This window comes from Sciurus vulgaris (assembly GCF_902686455.1).
Source record: "Sciurus vulgaris genome assembly, chromosome: 6".
Taxonomy (NCBI): Eukaryota; Metazoa; Chordata; class Mammalia; order Rodentia; family Sciuridae; genus Sciurus; species Sciurus vulgaris.
The window spans coordinates 57,364,713-57,380,965 of record NC_136466.1 but is presented as its reverse complement, the minus strand read 5'-3'; positions in this window follow the sequence as shown (position 1 = coordinate 57,380,965).

The window sequence follows — 16,253 nt, the reverse complement described above, 5'->3', positions numbered from 1 at the left end:
ATTGGTAAGATGATGGTCCAAATTTTTTTTTTTTTTTTTTTTTTTTTTTTTTTTATATGTGGTGCTAAGAATTGAACCCAGTGCCTTACATGCTAGGCAAGTGCTCTGCCTCTGGGCCACAACCCAACCCTCCCATTCCTTTCTTGAAGCTGTTCCTCTGACCCTTCCCCATTTAAGTCCTGAGTCCAGCGGGAATGAGCGTTGATGGTCCAAATTAAGAAGTACAAAATGAAAGAAGAAATAAGAAATCACTGAAGGACACAGTAAAAAGCTGGTTATTAGAGGAAGCCTTATCAATAACTGAATGTATGCATCTACAGATAAAATAAATTCAAGATGATCTATGTTAATAAAGGGAGTTTATAATGTGTGTAATATTAAATACCAATACAAAAATTATATACATATCTTTGTGGATGAATGGAGGAGAGAAGGGTTTATATATTCTGTTCTCCAAAACTTGGTTTGCTCTCCCAGAAGGCACACTAACTTGAATAAAAGTGGTATGGAATGTGGCAGTCACTGCTGGTTTCTTGTTACATATCTGTTCCCCCTTCTTTATTAATAGAACCTTAATTTTTCTCAGGGTGGCAATGTGCCAAGCCAAAAACGTCAATTCCCAGTTCCTGTTGTACCTGTGAATGGCCATTTGACACTGTTCTGACCAATGCAATAGGAGCAAAAGTCGGTGGCTGGCACTTCGGGGATAGCTACTGAAAAGGCACGTATGGATTTAGCTAACTGAATGGTTTGTTCTTGCCCTTTTTCCTGCCCAGAAACACAGTGATGTTGGTAGAGCAAATATACGGTGATCATAAGACCCCAAGATCATGGTAAGAATTACTGAATGCAGACATAGGAGGATCTTAGGGACTTCATGAAGCCTCAGTGTCAACCCTGGACTTCCTGCTTCCAGGCATAAATAAGAATAAAAAACCCCTAATTTCTTAACTCACTTTTTTCTGGGTTTCTATTTCTTGAGGTTTTGGTAAATTTCTACCCACATAGAAGCCCTATTTGAAAATAGTCTCAAGTAAAAACTCCCTGTAGTTAACATAATATCCGGGAAAAACTGAAGAGTTGATTCCCACCTAGATGCAACAGGAATCCTCTCAATGTTGCTAGTAAGGCCTCCTGTTTCAGTCTTTGATTAAAGAAACTGTGGGGATAAAGAAGGCTGGCATCCAGATTATCAGGCTGTGATAAATGAGTTCCAGTAAGAGTGTGCCCACCAGCCAGCATCCTCTGCCACATTTTCTTTTTGCTTTCCATTCTTTCTCTTCATTAATCTAATGAAAGATAAAGTTTAACCTGATGAAAGAATAAGGTAAAAACGTTTCATTTTTCTTAACAATATGATAATCTCCTATCTCCTCCCTCATTGTGCACGCACACACGCGCACGTGTGCTTGTGTGTGTGTGTATTGATACTGGGAATAGAACCCAGGGGCATTCTACCACTGAGCTATATCCTCAGCATTCAGTCTTTTTTTTTTTTTTTTTTTTTTTTTTTTGAGACACAGTCTTGCTAAATTCCTGAGGCTAGCCTCAAACTTGCAATCCTTCTGCCTCAACCTCCCAAATCACTGGGATTACAGGAGTACACCACCACACCTGGCCTATATATACCTTTTAAAAAATTCAGTGAGCATCTGCTATGTACCCTAAAGACATTGGCTGTTTTCCAGTTTATTTATCTAGCAAATATTTCATAAGAATCTGGATTCTGGATTCTGGAACATAAAATGAACAGAACATGGAATCTGTCCTTAAGATTCTAGAAGACTATAGATTATGCTCAAGGCTCACAGGCTTGTAAATAGTAAATTCTCAGTGAGTACTTATCCATATTAATTGCTACCATTTTAAAGTTTCATTCAGTTACTCGTAGGGAAATTTAAGTCGAATGGAGAAGATAATTGAGTTGAGGAGGGAGCTTTTAGATGCTTCACTTACAAACATTATTATACTTACGAGCACAATAAAATAGCATGAAAACTTAAAAGTGCGGTTTCACCATTTCCATTTTGAAAATACATCATTTTTATTTACAAAGCAAATGTGCAAAATAAAAACATTGCAACTTACTTGAAATTCACAGAAAATGCTGAAATGAAGGAACTGTTCTCCAAAAGTCACTTTCCCTTCGCAGTGTTTGCTTCCTTAACCTTTAATTCTTTTCTGAAATTACTACTGCTTTGGAATTCACTGTTATGTGAAACAAGACCCTGTATAAATGTTTGCGGATGGACCAGGAAACACTTACTGGGGGCTGGGGGTGTGGTTTGGTGGTAGAGCTCTCGACTGGCGCATGAGGGGCACTGGTCTCCATCCTCATCACCACATAAAAGCAAATGAATAAAATACATGTACTGTGCCCATTTACAACTAAAAAACTTTAAAAACAAACAAACAAACAACACTGGAGATCTTGGCACAGGCCACGGTAGAGACAGAATTCCTGATCTCCCTCTCCTCACTTCTCAGCCTGTGTGCGGGCTCTTGCTCTCCAGTTCATCATTCTGCTGACTCTACTTGCCTTTGAGGGCACCCTTTCTGTTTTCAATCTCCCAGGTATGTCACACACCTTATCTCACAGTGAGCCAGTAAACTGATAGGGCCTGCAATTAAGACGCCTGAGCTAATTTGGTTGTTTATTCATTTAGCAAATATTAGTTATGTGTCTGACCATTAGTTATGTGTCTGGCATTGATCTAAGCCCTGTAAAACAGTCATGAATAAGATTGTCAAATGTCTGCTCGCAGGAGCTTGCATGTCATCAAAGAGGATAATGAATAAGTACATAGCCGATTGAGGAGATTATAGACAGAAGCTATGAAAGAAATAAATAGGGTGATGTGATAGTCATTGTAGAGGGGCACTTGGACTGTGGCTGTGAGGGAAAACTTTTTTGATATTTAAGGAAAGACCCGATGAATGGAAAGGTGATAGATTCCAAGGAAGAGCATTTCAGGCATCTTATCCTTAATGGGTTCAAGGCACAGAAAAAAGGCCAGTGTGGCAAGAACCAGGAGCAGGATAGAGAGAAGGACCTGGTTAGGTCAACAGAAATGGATTAGCTCATGGAGGACCTAGGAGTCATGCTGAGGAGTTAGACTTTTATCTAAGAGTAGAGAATGCATTTGATGTGGTTTAAGCAGAGGCATGAAGCTATTTAATTTTTAAAGTATATCTATGATTACTAGGTAGATAGTAGAATTAGAAATAGCAATTAAGAGACCACTACATAAATTCAGGAGAGAGAAGGGGGGAAATTCAATTCTTTGAAGCTGGAATTTGTAGGACTTTCAGATGGAATCACCAAGATGGCACCAGATGTTGGCTGGAAGACTGTGCGGATGGCTGTGCCCTTTACTAACATAGGAAAACATTCCAAACCTGTCTTGTCTGACATTAGGCAATTTGGCTTGTTCAAATTTGAAATGAAGTTTTTGAGAGAAATGGGATAAACCAAGACAATGTTTCAGCACTAAAACATCACACTTTTACCAAATATTAGGGCTTGACTATGTTTTCCTTGCTTTTCATTAGGGAAAACAGCACGAGCTTTGGAATGACAGAAGCTGGGATTCAAATAAAAGCTCCATGAAGCCTTGTGACACATTGAATTTATTCACCTCAGTCTCCTCACCTGCAAAATGGAATCATCAAAGAGACCTGCCTCACTGGGCTGCTGAGAGGAATAAGTTATATAATTCTGTAAGGCCCCTGGAATACAATGGCACAGTTAATCACACATTCTCCTCCTGACAGACTCAGTTTCATTTCTTCTCTTCTTTCATTCACTTCACTTTGTACAACCTGATTCAGTAATTTCCCCTGAGGCCTCCCAGAGCACAGTTTTCCTGTGTCCCTTCCTCCCTGCGATGGTCTCTCTGGACCTCTCAGTCATCTCAACTGGATGCTAAGTATTGCAGGATGAGGCAACACAGGCAGCATCAAGCCTGGGGACAGTTAGTTATCAACTCTAGGTATTCAACATTCAAGCTTAACTCTGATTTCTACACCTCTCCCTGTTCAATGGGTCTGAGAAAGGAGAACGCAAACAGCAAGAACTCCACCTGAGAAGAAAAAGGGAAGGAAGACTTTGGGCTCCTGGGGAGGGAGAGGATCTCATCCCCTGGAATCTCACCAATATGTCTTTTTGCTGCTGATGACCATGTTGTCTGACACTTAGAGGAACAAGGTAGACAAACCACAACGAGGGATATCACGGTCTTACCTGCTCCTGCATCCATCACGTTTAGCTACCCAAAACTCTAAGTAATCAATGATTCACGTGTTTCATTTGCGCCTCTCTTTTTCATTTATCTCACTAGTTCGTTCCCCCACCCCCAGGAAGAGTTTCCCAATAATAGAGTTCTCCAAGTGTCCAACAAAAAGTTTTTAAACATTTCTGCTATCCAGCCAGAAACCCCTGTGGTTTCTGCTCTGGTAGCTAGAGGGCAGTGCAAGTCTCTCCACCCTCCCTTAGCCTCACACACTGCCTCTGGTGCCCTCTCAGCTAAGTGCAGAGGGGGAAGACACAATGGGGATGGGGGGGGAGATAACCATGTGCCAGAGCAGCAGAGGGAAGGAGGGACTTGAAGAGAAACAAGCACCACTTAGGTCACACACCGCCTTTCTGGCCTTCTTGCTTCGTCCTGACTTAAACAGTAGTAGTTGCCTTCATGCTCATCCCCAGCAACCTCACCTTCCATGGACCTGCTGGACATCCTCTCCCTACACCCAGTTCTTCAAATTCTTCACTTGTGAGCTCATGTCAGCCTCACCCTTTCAAGTTTACGCACAAACTCACTGGGCACCTCCCTGAAGGTCATGCTGCCAGGCCTGTAGACTCTTTCTACCTCTCCACCCTGTGCTGGTCCCTTAGGCCTTGTGGCCCTGGCTGGAAGAGGTGACTCGCTCTTAGGGCTTGGTGTACAATAACAAGGTTGGCCACGCCAGCAGAGCCTAATTCCAGAGAGGCTGGCTGCTGGAGGACTGCCAAGCACCACAGGCAGGGAGGAGATAATTGACAAATGAACCACAGAGCCCAAGGCACGAGTGCCCAAGATGCCACTAAGGGTCACAGGAGAAACAGGAACAGCTGGTTTTGGTGGGCAGGGCCAGGTGTGGAACTAGAACCAGGGTGAGAGAAGCAACAATAACATCACCTTAACATTTACAGAGAGCATTGTGCTTCCTAAACCTCACTCAGAATACACTGGCTTACCTGTTACTTCCTGCAGGAATGTATTACGGATACCCTGAGGTGGGAACACTGAGCCCACTGGAAGGTCAAGCAGCTTGCTCAAATTGCAGACATTAATGTCAGATCTGGGGTGACAAGTTTGCCCAAACACAACTGACCTATATACAATCACCTAGCAGGAACTTGGCAAGATGGAGGTCAGATTACTCACAACCTCAAATACTATAGAGCCTTACTGAGGCCACTCAGTATGTCCAGGTGCTACAAGGGTGGAGCAAGGAAGGAGATCACAGCTGAGGCCAGAAAAAAACAAAGAGCACTGAATGTGAGGGTTTCACCACTGTCACACAGCAGACCCACGGGGCACAGCCTTTTATCTTACATACCTTACATTTGAAAAATGTGATATAGTCCTCTCTCTCCCCATGGGTTGAGTCCTTATAGCCAGAATACTGTAACTGCCGGAGCTCGTGAGGAAAAGGCTGAAACCTACTTGCCCAAAATTTCTGCCCACAGGAAACTCTTCTCTTTGCAACTCAAATACAGACTTTTTAAAATAGAACCTCCAATCCCCCTTGAATTTTTACGGAAGAGAAGAAAAGACCAAATGTGAAAGCTATCTTGTTGATAATGTATGGTTTGGAATGAGAAACAAGTGTTATAGTTTTGTTTTTAAGAGAATTCTCCTTTTCTAAAAAATTTCTCTCAAAAAATTTGGTAAGAGTCAAAGTGAATCAATGTGTGTTCTATATTTTTATACCTAATTTAGTAGATTTTTAATGCAACATAAAGACAGGTGAAGTAACAGGTAAAGTCAAACAGATACTAAAGAGAAAACCTGACTAGAAGAAATTTTATCTTACATGTCTTACAAGAACTCCCTTCCATTAACAAAGCTCTGCTGCTGTGAAGAGTACAGTTCATGCACAGGTGGATGAATGATTTGTACATTTTCAAGTATTCACTGAATACTACCTTATATACACATATACATTAATGTTGAAAAAGATTTAATTGATAATTCCCAGGTATACTTCACTTTTGTTCATCTTGTGGAAGAGGTTGTTTCAAGAGAAGACCAGGCAGGTCTAATTCAAGAACCCAGTCAAGACTCTTTTGGACACTAAATCTCCTTCACCTTCTTCAGACATCAGATGGATTTGGGGTACTTACCTAGAAATTCTCTGGGTAATGTGAAATGCTAGTACTTATAGTACTTGTCGTAGTAGAATATCAGCTTGTGGGCCATCCCACAGGCACAGTAGGGCAGGAAGTGAGGAGCATGCCAAGCATGGGCAATGACTCAACTGACACCTGCTTTAGTCAATTTTAATATAATGTTTTGACTCCTTTTAGAATTTATCTATGACCCATGTCAAGCTGCCCTCTTCCAGCATTCATTTTGGTAAAAATGAAATTGTAGCTTCCATCCACATCACAAATGTTATGTGAAGTTAGGGAGGTAACCTATCAGGCCATTTTGTAGAATGGCCAAAACTAAACTAAACTTCTGTTAATATCTAATGCCCATAATTAAGTGTCTGTAGGACACGTCCTTAAAATACCTATAGGAGTCTATTTTTCTTTTAATTTGGACTTTATTGTACTGAAGGGGAAAAAAAAACTAAATTTGAGTGCAAAGAGCCAAAGTGCATATCAACATAGCATGAGTCACGGAGCTCACTTGCAGGTAGAGATCGCACTTCCTTTTCCTGAAGAAATGTTTCATCTGAAAAGACACGAAGTAGTATGGCCATTTGCTGACCTCCTGGATGAACCACAGATTCCTATGAGGAGGATCCTTAAGTCACACTTCAAGATGGCTCCCTCAAAAGTCACATGGCATTTACAGTAAAGAAATAAGACAAGAATGGTGGAGGACACCATTGTGAATAGGAGAAAGAGCACTCTTGAGGAATATATTTTTAAGAATTTCTTGGCAGCAAGAAAGAAGTCAGGAGAACCACATTATTGGATAAACCAAAGCAAAAGAAGTTGAGGCCCAGAACACAATTTGGAAGAAGGCTACAACCCAGGTAACAGTCAATTTTTATGACAAAGTCCTTGCAGAACTGAAATCTGTAGATGGCAAAAAAAAAAAAAAAAAAAAAAAAAAAAAAAAAAAATAGAATGGAAAGCAGTAATCAATTAATTAAAGGACTATTTATGAAATACCTGGTCCAGGCAGTCCTTCCCACTGCATTCCTTTCTCCTTGCATCAAAGCAATTAGGGACTGTGGAATTTGAGCAGCAGAACAGCTGTCTTCCTACTCTGCACTCACGTGTCCTGAAGAAAATCATGTCCCACCCACAGAGAGCTCACAGTCAGACCTCTCAGCTCTGAAGGTCAACTGAGACGCTTGTAAGAAAACACAAGAGCAGGGGAAACCCATGACAGTGTTCATAGAATTGATCTCTAAACACTTAAAGATATCCACAGTCAAGGTGAGAGATTAGAGAAGGGACCCAAGGGAACTCCTAGGATTGATGAAACTATTCGCTATGTTGATAATGGTAGCAGTAAAATGACTATGTGCATTTATGTTAGTCAACTTTACCTTAGGTATGTACTTCTATACAGCTTTCCATCCTGACAAATAACCTGAGAAAAACAACTTAGAAGGGGAAAGATATATTTTTGGCTCATGATTTCAGAGGTTTTAGTCCATGGTCAGCTGGTTCCATTGCTTTTGGCCTGAAGTGAGGCAAAAATATCATGGTGGAATGGTGTGGCGGAAGAATGCTACTCACCTCATGACAGTGAGGATGAAGAGAGAGAGAGAGAGAGCAAGTAGAAGGGGCCAGGGACAAGAAATACCCTTTCAGGGCACACATCCAGTGGTGTACTTCTTCCAACTAGGTTCCACCTCCCACAGCCCACACCCTCCCAATAATGTCATCAAATTATGAATCCATCAATGGATGAGTGCATTGATGATGTCAGAGCCCTAATGATTCAGTCACCTTCCCAAAGATTCCACCTCTGAATGCAGCTGCTTTGTGGATACCACACCCTCAATATATGAGCTTTTGGGAAACATTTCAGATCCAAGCCATACGGCATTTATCAAAAATCATCAAACCGAACACCCTAAAAGGGTAAATTTTACTGTCTATAAATTTTACCCTAATAAACCTGAACTTCAGAAAAGAAGCAGAAAGCATGAGAGGATAAAGAAGTTAAGTTCTTGACATCAACCATGGTTTGCAGCAGCCCTGGAGATTTTGCTTTTCTGATAGCTCAGAGGAGTGGTGAATGGAAAGGCTGGTTCACCTTAGCCAGGGCATTAGGCTTATTGGGCTGACTCAGAGCAGGAGGAAGAGAGAACACTGACTATACCAAGAACACACCAGGCCAGGTATTCTGAAGGACTTTATTTTATTTAATTCAGTACAGTGGAAGCATCTACCTAGAGAGACATCTCTCATCTCCCAGGGTAGGACAATTTGGGATGTCTTACATCAACCTAAAACATCTAGAATAAGTGCCCAATAAATATAAACTAAATAATATGAAAATAAAAGTAAAAAGGAAGAGTCTTCTTATTAAGAAAAAAAAAAAAAGGAACAACCAGAAAACAAGAAAGAGTTACTGAAAATTAAAAATATGGCTGCTTAAAAGCATTATCTGCAACAGAAAGACCAAAAAATAAAGTCAAGGAAATCTACCAAAATGATGAACAAAGAAAAGAAAAAGGGAAAAAAATCAAATACATGAAAGAAAAGTAAAAATCATAGAGAATCAATAGAACTCCTACTTCCACCTAACAGAAATGCCAAAGGGAAAGAACTGAAAAAAATGCACAGGAGAAAATCATTAAAGAAACAGGCAGGCGTTGAAGAATGGATAAGTAAAGTGTAGTATTATAGTATATGCATATAATGAAATATCATCCATCCATAAAAAGGAACAAAGTGCTGATACATGCAACAACATGGAGGAACATTGGAAACATGCTAAGTGGAGGAAACCAGACACAAAAGCCACATATTATATGACTCCATTTATATGAAATATCCAAAAGAGACAAAGTCATAGGGACAAAGAGTAGATTAGTGACTTGCCAGGGTTTGGGGAAAAAGGGAATGGGGAATGAGTGACTGCTAATGGGTCTGAGGATTCTTTGTGGAGTGATGAAAATCCTCTGAAGCTAGATAGTGGTGATGGTTGCAGAGGTTTACAAATATACAAAAACCATTTAATTGTATGCTTCAAAATTGTGAATTATAATTTCTATGCATTAGATATAAATTTTTTTAAAAAAGAAATGGTAAAAAGAAATTTCCAGAAATGCAAAAAAAAAAAAAAACAAGATTAAGAAGAGTATGATGAAAGTAAATACATAGATTCTCAGTCCCCAGTCCATTTTTATAGAATTGAACACTAAAAAAGCATGAAAGCTAAAAAGTATCAGGAAAAATAGTTAAAGAAATATTAAAATGAAATTGACATCAAACTTCTCATCTCCAATATAGTTGAAAGATCAAACCAGTATCTTTCTACACCTCTGCCTGAACAGTGTATGGACCAAATTACAGTAGAAAGTTAGACACCTAAGAAAATACAGTAGTTCCCACTTATTCATGAGGGATAAGTTCTAAAATCCCTCTGAATGCCAAAATCTGCAGACAGTACCAAACCCTATATGTAGGGGATTTTTTCCCCCCATACATACATACCTAAGGTAAAGTTTAACTTATAAATTAGGTACAGTAAGAGATTAACAACTACTAATAGAATAGAACAATTATGACAATATAGCATAATAAAAGTATTATTTTTACCTTTTCACCTAAAGGAAGCACTTTACAGGTTCTCTGGCTTATCTTTACTGCCAACATCACTATTCTTGTGTTTGGGGGCCATTATTCAATATAAAAGTTACCTTGAACACAAGCATATGTTTTCACAACAATTCATCTCCCAGGACAGCTACTAAAATATAAATATATGTAGCATAGTGTAGCATAGATTCACTGGAAAAAGGGACAAGTCACGTCCCAGGTGGGATAGCATGGAACAGCATGAGAATTCATCACACTACTCAGAATGGCATGCAATTAGTTTATGAATTATTTATTTTGGGAATTTTTTTATTTAATATTTTCAGACCACAGTTGATCATAGAGAACTAAAACTGTGGAAAGTGAGGCTGTGGATAAGATGGGGCTACTATAATATCATCTAAGAAAATGTTCATTCAACAAATAGTATGATTAATAAACTGATGGTCTTAGTGATATGATGAAGAACTCTCTACTCTCAACAAGAAAAATGAAAGACAATTAGTGATTTGGGATAAACTGATGACATCATTGAGGACCCAGGCTCTTTCCATTGTTTTGCTCTGCTACTCAAGTGCTGGTGAGGATCTCCACACATGATCCAAATGGCTGCTGGTTCCAGGTACCAGTTTTTGCACAACCATATCTAATATCAGGAAGGAAAATGGCAGAGACAAAAATGACTAACTCTGGCTTCATTATCTCCTTTCATTTCTTTTTCGAAAGTCACCATCCCTTCCTAATCCAACCTATTCAAATCCTTCCCTTTTATTACATTTTATTGGCCAGAGTTAGGTCACCTCTTTTCCCCTAGACCAATCACAGGCAAAGAGAATTTAGATCACTATAATCAATGTATAACAATCACATCACATTATTCCCTGAACAAAGCCCTTGTTCTTTGACAAGGAAAAATAGGGAATTGACTATAAGGGTAGGCAATAACAGGGTCACCAGGCTGACTGACTGACCAATTAATTAAACAACCACCATCCCTCATGAGGACATCATTGCCAACCTGTCTATCAGACTCACAAAATCCAGACTCCCTCGTGACAAAAGGCTCTACAGTCATGAGGCCTCAGTCCTATGTTAATTTAATGTGTATTAATCTTTTGAGATAAAACCATTAGTCATATGTTGGCATCTGCAAATTAACACTGGCTTCTGGGGAGAAACTCTTGAGGAAAAAAAAAAATCATACCACTGCATTTTTCAAAGGTTTAACATCAAAAATTTATCAAGTGTAAAAACCCAGTCTGTTTGATACTGTTAAAATGATTAATATTACAAATAGCTTCTAGAAACAAGGCACATCTGACAACCTGAAGAATTGGAAGAGGAGGCAAGCATTTTCCTTTCCGAATTAAGAAAATTTAGTTCCATCATTTGCATTTTCCCTCCCTCATATTATTTTCATGTCTCTGGCACACTTCTTGATTCAAAGACTTTCCTGAGGATTCTATTTATCAGACAGGTATTGACTTGTTTTTCAGCAACCCTATCATGGTTGATTTACTAATACATCCCACAGACTTCCTGTGAAATCTATACAGCTAAAGCCCATAGTGCCTCATAATTCCCACCTATTTTAAGTGAAGGACTTAATGCATAGATGGGATCTGACATATGAGTGTTGCTCACCGGTTCACTGTCAGAGCAGGTCTGAATAATTAGCACGAGCAGCTCTTCTTTCCCGATATTAATACCTTATATCATAATGTCAAGCATTGCACAAAGATGCAACTGGAAAACCTCCGAAGGGAAGGGAGCCCATAATTCATGGAGGTTTCACTCCATTTTCCTTCCATTTTACTATCAGAAAGTAAACCCAAGGCAGTGAAATTTTAAATCTTGCCCTCTTCTAATTTATCACTTAGCATTGTGTTTTCCCTGAAGCTGTACCCTGAAGAGAGGACTGAGAGGGGAGGAGACTTCTCAGCTGGGATGTGGGAGAATAAGGATGCATTCAGGAGCAAGAGGGGTTAACAGAAAGCAAACCCTCATGTGGCTCTACTGGATAGTGGGTGCTCTTTACACACAATGCTGCATCCTATGCCTTTGGGAAAGGGAGACCCAGCAATTGTAGAACACAGTCCCATGTGAGGGAGGTGTTTCTAAGACATCTTAGCCCCTACCCTACTCAGTGAAGAAATAATCTCTTTTATGGTTAGAGAATAAATGTGAGGATGAATGTTATAATGTAATATTCATAAATTTTAATAAACTTGTTGAGGATGCCAGGCCCTAAGTAAATACCCTACTCACACTTGGTTCTGCAGTAAGGGTACCTGCAAACCCAATAACAAGGATAACTCTTCCAGTTGCAACCCTTGAGTCTCTAGTGAAGAGATAAAGAAGTCCCTGCTTCCTAAAACAAACAAACAAACAAACAAATAAAAAATCAACTTTAAAAACCAAACTATTCCATCTTTAGAGACTGCTAACTTTTAGATGGTTCCCATCTCACTCAGCTAAGGTCAGGTTCTCCCAAATTCCTATCAGTTCATCCTATTTCTCCCTCTGGGGTCCCATAAGGTAATTCTAGCTCCTTTTTCTTCTAGAGTCCTCTGTGTATTTGAAAACAGTTATATCCAAACCTCCTGTACCTCCAGCTGACCTGCCCAAGCTCCCTAACCACTCTGCCTGTGACTAAGTTTCAGTTCCTCCTCTGAATAAACAGTCTCACTGCCCTTCACCCAAACAATAGGTAAAATACAATCACAGCAACAAAAGTAATTGTGCTTATTATTTCCTGAGTACTCACTATGTACCATGCACTCTGCTATGCATTTCACATTCATCATCTTACTTCATTCTTAAAAAAACAGTCTTATGGAACACTTTTAATACTCCCAATACACAGATGAAGAAACTGAAACTCAAAGATGTAAGTTGCTACCATTAGGTTCGTGTGGCCTGTATGGAACAAAGCCAGGATTGATCAGGGCAGAGCTTTTGACCCCTGTGCTACCTTGCATCCAAATCCAGAAGTATCACTTCCCTACTTTTATGAATATGGATGAAGACCAAGTTTGCTCTTTTTGTGGCTCACAGAATTAGTTCCCAAATCTGTATCTTCAGCCCACACCTCTCTCTCTTGCATCCTAGGTTCTTACATCCAACAACTCACTAGACATCAATCACTTAGACAACTCCTAACTGCCTCCAACTCAATATATTCAACGCTGAATACATCATCTTCTCTTCCAAATCTGCTCCTCTCCTGCTATTCTCCAGAATCAGAAGGTGGCTTCATTGTCCACTTAGTAGTCTCAAGGCAGAAGAGAGTCGGAGAGTCACCTTAAATCTTCCTCCTGTCCCCATATCCAAATCCACCAAGTCCTTCATTCCTCTTCTGTCATTTTCACTTCCCATCTGAACTGTCACTGGTGGAGACCAACTTCTCATCTGAAATGGCTATAATAGCTTCTTAATGAGGTCACCAAATTTTCACCTACTCTGGAGTGATGTTGGTGGGGACCTTCCAAAAGGAAAATCTGATTAAGTCACTTCCTGGTTTTTCCCATCCCACAAAAATAATATCCAAGCTCTTTAAGTGAATTGCAAAATCTTTTGACATTTGCCCTAGTCCTCCCTCTCCAACTTCAGCCCTTGTTAATTACCCCACATCCCTTACACCACAGTGTTAGCGAACGTCCTCCCATTCCCTCAGTGTTCTAGGTCGTCTTACCTCCAGGCCTTCATGCTGCTCCCTCTTACTGACACATTCCTTCCTCTCCCCATTGCCTAGTGAGCTCACTCCTACTCACCCTTCAGATTTCAACTCTGATGTCACTTTCTCAAGGTGAACATCCCTGAATGTTTAAGTGACATATTCCATAGGATACTGATTTTAGTCTACCATTGCATGTGTCTGTCCTCCTTTATTGCTATTTCTTACTTAATTGTTTCCACAAGGAAAGAAATTATTTCTCTATTGTTCCTCATTAAAACCCCAGGACTGAACAAAGAATGAGCTTGAAAAATGATTGTTGAACAAATGATTGAAGGAATGAAATAACAGCAGTCAAAATCCTGCTCAGTCATGGTGCACCTAAGTATGTTTCCTCAGTATGTATTTTTAATTGTGGCACTTTGGATTTCAGAGAGGATATTACTTTTATCCCGCATCCTAACATTCATGTCATTAGGTTCAGTTTATCATTTCAGATTGCTGAGATGTTTTTGGATCCTGATTCTCTAACGTATTCTCTAGCATATTAGCTATCACCTACCAATTTAGTGTTATCTGAAAACCTTATTAGCATACTTTCTATATCTTCATTAGGCAAGGACAGAGACTACTGACACCCATTAGACACCCACCTCCATTAATCAGCACCCATTGGATATGCTAATTCAATCAGGTTCAAATATGCTACAGTTTTTCTTATCCTCAAGAATATCATGTGTAAACTTGTCAAGGACCTTGATGAAGCCCAAATAGAGATTACTATAATTCTTCAATCCCATGATTCTTTTTTTAATGTGGCACTGACAGATAATATTCCAATAATATCCCCTGGGCATACTCAAGTTTTTGTGATATTTCCAGAAGCACACCTAAAATTCTACTTTTTTTTTTTCCTCTCCCATCAAAGAAATTACACTGGACAGCAAATGGGTGACTGAGGTACAGGCACAGACCAAGCAAGAGTCCCAAATGTTCTGGACGCAAGGCTCAGTTATATACCTGGAAACTGGTTACCAAGTGGTTATCCCACCCCCACAACCTGCAGACAATCTGTACTTGGGCAGTCAGTCTTTCTCTCTCCTCCAAGATCCTCTGACCTTGACTCTGTACTCATTTCACATGGCACTTTTTTTCTAACACAGTCCTCTAGTAGGACTATGTGATTACATTGATTCACTTAAAATGAATAGAGACTAAAAAAATGCAGGGACCTGAAGAACTACACATTCCACCAATACAATTTTACTATGAAACATTAATTGACTATACAATGTATCACCCTGCTTTCCTAGTTGGCAGCCTCTGAATTGCACGAAGTGATTAGTGCCAGATGGACTATGTCTATGAATAAAGCAAAGATCAGTCAGACATCATCCACAACACAACAAACTGGTTTCAGGAGGCATCAAAGTAAGGCAGAAAAAAATTAAAACATTTTTTTCTCCTAGTGAGACCACTTTAGCTACTGGTGCTAGGTAAGATCTCTGAGGCAGGGTCCTTAAAGAACACTAGAAGTTGATTTCCCTAAGAGAATGGGCACATAGAGTTGTTATATTATAACATCCCATTTCTAAGATACCAGGCTTTTGGATAGGATTCTACCTATAACCTGACTATCAGATAAGCAACAAACAATGGTTTAGAGGAACTCAGAGAAAAACAGAAATGAGATATGACCCATGCCCAGGGAAGGAGAGAAAGTGAATGTGAGACTGGAATAAAGAAATTCATATTTGATGTGGGGACTTTTGATTCCATAAACTCAGAAACTAAAAATTAAAGAGAACTTTCATCCACAAACTTGTGACACAGCGGAGCATAAAGGTTAGCTGGTTGTCGCAGACTCTGTTAGTTGCCTCCCACAAGCTGCTCCCCACTACTTCCTTGTAAAAGAACCCTGAACTGATTTTAAGCAGGACACCTTGTAATCCAGCTAAAAGATGACATGTCCCAGCTTCCCTTTCAGTCAACTTAGGACATGACTAGTTTGGGCTAATGAGCTGAATGATGAGGTGTTTTGTGCTAAGTTCAAGGAATCTTTTTGTAAGGCAAGGGTACATTTCTTCTCTCACCTTCCGGCACCTTGCTGCTTGAAATGGCAATATAATGGCTAGAACTAAGTAGCCATTGTAGACTGTGAGGTGGCTTTGAGGACAGAGGACACACACAGAATACAGAAAAATATGTGCAGTTGCTTGACGTTGCTCCTGCCATACCAACCCTGGGTTGCCTTATCTCTGTTTCTTTTATGTAAGAGAAACATAAACTATCTTGTTTAAAATGTTATTTGGGGTATCTTTTTTTTTTTTTTTTTTTCAGCCAAAACTCCAAATCATCACTGATCCTTCTTCCATATGTTCACAAAAGATTCAGGCTCAGCCCAACTGTCTACTGCCCAGGCTTATCACAAGAGGAGCTAGGCCAATTAGTTCAGGCATCACTCTTGCCAGGGGGCCCAAAAGTAAACTTTTAACCTTTTCTCCAAATGAAATATTACATAGGGTTTTATAAGATTTCTGATCTTAAAAGCATTATTTGTTTTCTCTGATGTAACCC